Source organism: Furipterus horrens, unplaced genomic scaffold, assembly GCF_987537825.1.
Source record: "Furipterus horrens unplaced genomic scaffold, mFurHor1.1.pri manual_scaffold_5, whole genome shotgun sequence".
NCBI lineage: Eukaryota > Metazoa > Chordata > Mammalia > Chiroptera > Furipteridae > Furipterus > Furipterus horrens.
The window spans coordinates 14,571,896-14,577,836 of record NW_028327175.1 but is presented as its reverse complement, the minus strand read 5'-3'; the positions used below and the strand labels follow the sequence as shown (position 1 = coordinate 14,577,836).

General features: G+C 38.0%; 1 pseudogene; it reads left to right on the top strand.

The window, feature by feature from the left end:
- The first annotated feature begins 5,141 nt into the window (after positions 1 to 5,141).
- On the top strand, positions 5,142 to 5,476 carry LOC150008241 (small nuclear ribonucleoprotein E pseudogene; annotated as a pseudogene).
- The last annotated feature ends 465 nt before the right edge of the window (positions 5,477 to 5,941 follow it).

Here is a 5,941-nt window from a genome sequence, read left to right as displayed (position 1 = left end):
TCCCTGGTATGAATGGGGACATTGCTATGGCATCCTTGACATTTGCTTCATTAACCTTGTCGAGAGCTGTGCCATGCCATGCTCAGATGGGCTGTTTAAAAACTGCTGCTTGATGATGTTGATGCTGATGATAATGATGATGATGATGACAATGACCACTGGTAGGTTAGTTGGGGACCGTCTGCTGTCCCCTAAATGTGATTGCCTCCGGTTGGTCAATAATTTGCTTAGTCCTACTAATTGCAAAGGATAACTAAAGTGTATACTAAAGATTTTAATACCTTTAAAAATATTAGTTATTGTAAAGTTGGTAGTATTAAATTATTACTAAGGTTAGAGAAGCCCACATAGGCTAGTATTAACCCACCTCCCGAAAAGGTCTTTGTCTTCAGAAAAAAATTTTTTTTAGGACAGAGACAGCATTTTTGTTGCAAAAGAACATTTTTTAAAATATAAAGCAAAACTCCACCTTCATTTCTCTTCAAGACTTCTCAATATTTCTTCCCTCTCCAGCTGCTTTTGTCATAAACAAATTAATTAATGGTATAAAAGTATCCCTATCAACCTTTTTCTATACCCTAACACTGCGTGTGGGTGCCTCTGTAGTCACACACTTGGTTTCACTTGGAGTGGGTAGTGATATTCTTGAGCTATCATGCCATTCTTGTTTTAAAAGGCTATGAGCTACTTCTGAGGGTAAAATGGAAGACTAGAGAGCCTTTCACATCTTCCTTCTAAATTCTTTTCCTATAAAAGAATTTACACAAATTGTAGTGCCTGTCCTATTGCTTAGACTTGAAATTATGGACCATGATTTCTTGGTTATCAAATATATATATATATATATATATATATATATATATATATATATATATATATAATTTCTTGGTTATCAAATATATATATATCTTTTCTTGTCAGTTTGCAATATTTTATCAATAAAAATTTTGCTTCTGGAAGGAAAAAAGGAAGGAAGGAAGGAAAGAAGTAGGGAAGGAAGGAGGGAAGGAGGGAGGGAGGGAGGAAAGAAATATTTGGGCCTCTGTATCTAACCATGCCTGAAAGTTAGAACTACCTCTGGATTCCAAAATTATATGAATTACCTTTTTTTTGCTTAACTTGTTGATTTGAGGCTCTGTCACTTGTAATCGAAATAGCCTGATAGGACATGAAGCATTATAAAAAAATAAAATTAATAAAACTTTTTAAAATAAAAAGTATTAATAATAAAATAAAAAAGTTTTACTGCCGAAGCATTCAGTCAATGTGGTCTGCCTGTCAGCAAGACCGAGTGACAGCCAATGGGGAGCAATTGAGTCATTCAAAACATGCCCTGGCTGCAACTGAAGGCCACCTGCTGCTTCACAGCCTCGGGGAGGCTCCATCCACTGCTCGTTCTGAAATAATTTAGAGGACACATTGGAGAAAGGGCACATTAGCACTTAGCTTTTCGGACAATGGAAATAATTCATAGGACTATTAAATATCGGGAAAGATTTTCTTCCTTTTAAAGTGGTGTTTTATTAGTGTAGGGTGCTTCTTAAACGTTGGTCTGACTGGGCTTGGGCCATCGAGTGCCAGCAGGGGAACCCGGAGGCGGCAGGTGGCTTCTGCTCACAGATAGGAGAGCTCTACATGGAGCACATCTCTGGGCCTATAACGACCTGCAGACTCCAGAAGATACTAGAAATGCTGTTTGGAGGAAGAGGGGTTGGGACGAAAATGTCTACTACACATGGAGTCTCGGGTCATGATCCCTTTTTGAAGATCTCGCCTCTTCAGTGACTTTGCTGCTGCCTCCACCTCAGTCCCCTTCTCCCTCGGGGCAGCCACGCACAGAGGAGCTCCCCGCCCTGCTGTCCTGGTTCTCAGATCTGGGAGGACTTTGGGGACTAGTGCTCAGCTCAGACGGTGGGGAGCTGGAGGACGGCACGGGTCTGAGGACTTGCAGCTCTGTCCAGACACGTGCCACCTTCCCTGCCCACTCCCTCCCCTGTGCTAGAAGCAGCCTTTAATTTCTCTGAATGAAGAGCAACAACCTTTTGCCTTCCCCCTAAGATTCGTCATCTCAAGGCCACCTATTGTCATGGAAAACCTCAGTTTAGCTCTAGTTGCACAAAAGGTACAGTCTAGTGGTTTGAGGTGGGGTGGGAAGGGAAGAGGTCAAACCAGACCAGGTTCTCAGGAACTCCTCGGTCTCCACTAGGCCACCCAATTGCTGAGCAGTCTGAACTAAGTTCTTCTTGCTGGAAAATAACCTAGACCTCCTACAGGAATTAAAGGAAAACCCTCAATTAGCAAAGTCAGCAAGAAGTCTGCCTAATTCACCCAGAAAGATTGAGAAAAGGGGGCTGGAAAGGTTCTGGAGGTCAGGAAACAGAATGGAACCTGGAACCAAGAACACTGAAGGAAAAACTTAGAATTCAGAACTTGGGTTTGAACTGCAGAACTTGGAATACAAAACTGGAAAGATAGAACAGATGTGACAGAAGACTACCTGGGAGGGGTTCCTAATACAGGACACGTGGAAAGAGGCTCATCTGCTTCCCTCTGCATAACGAAGTTGAAAACTTGAACATGTAGTTCCAGCCCTTCTGTGCAGAGAGCGTCTCCAGCTCTCCCTTCTCCTTCCATAGGCAAAGATATGGGCCTGGGCCTATATTCCCCTCACCCTTCATCCCTTTGCTCTCCCTTCACATTCAATCAGCTCAACCCTCATTCTGTGGGGTCACTGTGTATGTAGGTTGGTGACTTTGGGGGTCTCCTCAGTGACCCCCACACCTAATGAACCTCTCAGTAGATTTCTTCTGCTTCCCTTTCAGGAAATCTTGTGCTGGAGTTGCTGATGGAACCAATTAAAACATTTTACTATTAAAAAATGTCTTTTGTCTCTATCTTTATTAAGGTTTCCTTTTATTTTACAAGTACAAACATGGAAGATGGTTTGTTCTTTGCATTGTGTAACTGAGGTCTGTGATATTTCATCATCTTTATTTAAAAGGTGATATTGGTTGAATGTTTCCAGTCTATTATCAGAAGGGTGTCAGCTGTTGAACACAAATGACTATAAAAGGTGCCTAACTCTGAGCATCTATACCTGAGATGGACTGGTTTGTGCTCCATGGGGCAGGGGGAGCAAGACAGGGGGTGGCAAGAGAGACAGTGGGGAGTTCAGGGGCAGGAATCAGGAAACTGTAGCAAGGCAAAGAAATGTAATCAAGGAAAAATAAAATAAAACATAAAATAGTAAAGTAAAATTAAATTAAAATAAAAAAGAAATGTAATCAAGGAAAATCAGTTTGCTTAAGTTAAAAGCTAAACCTAACTCTCGTGATTCCTAGTCAACGTTCTTTCCTTTAGGACTGAGAAACAAAATAATGTGAAAACTATGTATATATAAAATTTTCCTATTATTTGGTATCTTTTTATGTCATCTACACTGGGAAAAAATTTGCTTGCTTCTAGTATGCAGTATTATATTTCTTGGGGCTTTTTTCCCCTTGACAAATGGATTATACAATCTCATGATGAGCTGAAATTGTATAATCCATTAAACAACTCCATCTACTCTGGCTGACCAAATCATTTTCCAGAACTCCCTAGTAAGAATTCCAATAAAGAAACATCAACATTATGATTTAAATATTAGAAGTTCACCAAGATTATGAACAGGAGAAAAAAACAAAATATGAGTGACTAATAAGTTATTCATGAATTCAAGCTATCTAGAATAATTAAAATATCCTCTTTGAGCAAATAGGCCATAATGGCAATTTTGTTATTTTTTAATGATCTGAGTCACACTGTTGCAGGAAATCTCACTTAATATATGTATGTGATTATGTAACTCAATGTTTACATTTGTGCCTTCTTAAAGACATGTAGTGAAAATAAAGTGTATAAATAAATAGCTCCCTGGTTACTAGAAAATGTTGATATGTATGAACAATATATAGATTGTGATAACATAGGTAAAGGTTTAGGGGCTGAATAGGCCAAAAAAAAACCTTATTTCCAATGTTCTTCTTATTTGTCGGTGTGGTAGAACTAACATTCCAAATAACCTTCACATTATAATGAATATCCCAGGCTTCTTTTCAAATAGGCATGGCGTTGTATAAAGTAGTGAGTTTCACTTATGTGGAGAGAAATGTGTGATTTTTGTTCAGATGGCTCTTTACTCAAGTAACTCAGAAAATGAATTTATTTTTCACTACTTCAAGCTTGTCATTTATTTAGTTGTCAGTGGGGAATAGTGTCTTTGCTTTGGTGGAACTGAGCAATTTGTGGAGAAAAGGATGAAGTCCCTGTAGGAAGTTCTGAGGCCAATCTTATAGATCTCTGGCACATGCAATGATTGATTTCCTCTGAAGAAATATGCACTCAGCTTGTAATCCTTATGTTTAAGTTAATTTTTATACCTGTCATTACCTTCTTTTCTTAAATGATAATGTTAATTCTAGTCTTGACAAATATGAATTCTGATGGCAAGCCTTGTAGACTATTTGTACTGATATGTATGTCTTTACATCTTTAAGCTTTAGATTTTGGGGTGTTTAATGGAAAAAGAGAAGTGAATTAGATTCAGGTGCTTTTATTGTATCTTGTGGACATGAATATTGCACACTTTGTATTCTTAAGAACAAAATAGAATAGAAGTATTCTAATGTTGAGCTTTTAAGATTATTTTTATTCAAAAATATTTGGAATCCGAATATTTTCCTTAGATAATCTGCTTTTCTTTAGGGTGGGTGATGGGGTCCTGAGAAAAAAAATTAAAAGTATATTTCTTAGTGCCAATACAGGCATATACAGATGGATGGGTAGGTGATATTTATATTATACCTAAAGAGAGATTATATAGCATGATAAATAATATTCTAAGTATGAAATACTCCTGCTTAGCATGTAAAGTCAAAATTGGCTCTATCATTTATCAGTTGTCTTAAAGCTGTTAATTATATAGTCAGTGCCTCCGTTTACCTACTTTATCAGGTATATGGATTAATGAACTGTCATATCATGAAACACCAGCATCAGTATTTCCCTTCATGCCTTACTTTCCCAAGGCATAAAGAAATAAGAAGAAAAAAAGGGGAATGTAAAAAATACATAAGAAAAATATAAGGTTCTAGATTCCAGAAGTAGCTTTTTGAGGTAACGTGGGGTGTAGTGAGGTCTTTTGTCAGCTTCAAGCATGGCGTACCACGGCCAGGGCCAAAAAGTGCAGAAGGTGATGGTGCAGTCCATCAACCTCATCTTCAGATACTTGCAAAATAGATCCCGGATTCAGGTGTGGCTTTATGAGCAAGTGAATATGTGGATAGAGGGCTGTATCATTGGTTTTGATGAATATATGAACCTTGTATTAGATGATGCAGAAGAAATTCATTCTAAAACAAAGTCAAGAAAACAACTAGGTCAGATCATGCTAAACGGAGATAATATTACTCTCCTCCAAAGTGTCTTCAACTAGAAGTGACGAATGAAGCAAGAAATTGTTGAGAAGCAATACAGTTTCTGTTTTTTAGGTGTTCTTTGTTGTGGGGGTAGTCCTTGAACATTCATTTATATCACTTTGATTACCTTTTTGTTATTACCAAATGACAATAAATGCTGTGTGATTGTTTTTATTTAAAAAAAAGAAAAATATAAGGTTCTAGAATCACAAAGAAGGAAAAGAAAATTAAAGGAAGAAGCAGAGATTTTAAAGGGAAGAGACGTAAAAGAGTTGTACTGTGTGGTAAGAAGTGGAATGCTACCACCGTTTTCTCAGGAAAAACTTCTCCAAAACCTGTGCTGTAAATTACCTACCAAACCACAGTGAGAAGAGCAGGCATAGATGGATGCACAGAACAGTAACAACTAGACCTATTTCAGTCACAACTTTGGGTCCATTCACATGGGCCCCTCATCAAACAATGTTGTTTCTGGTTTCTAG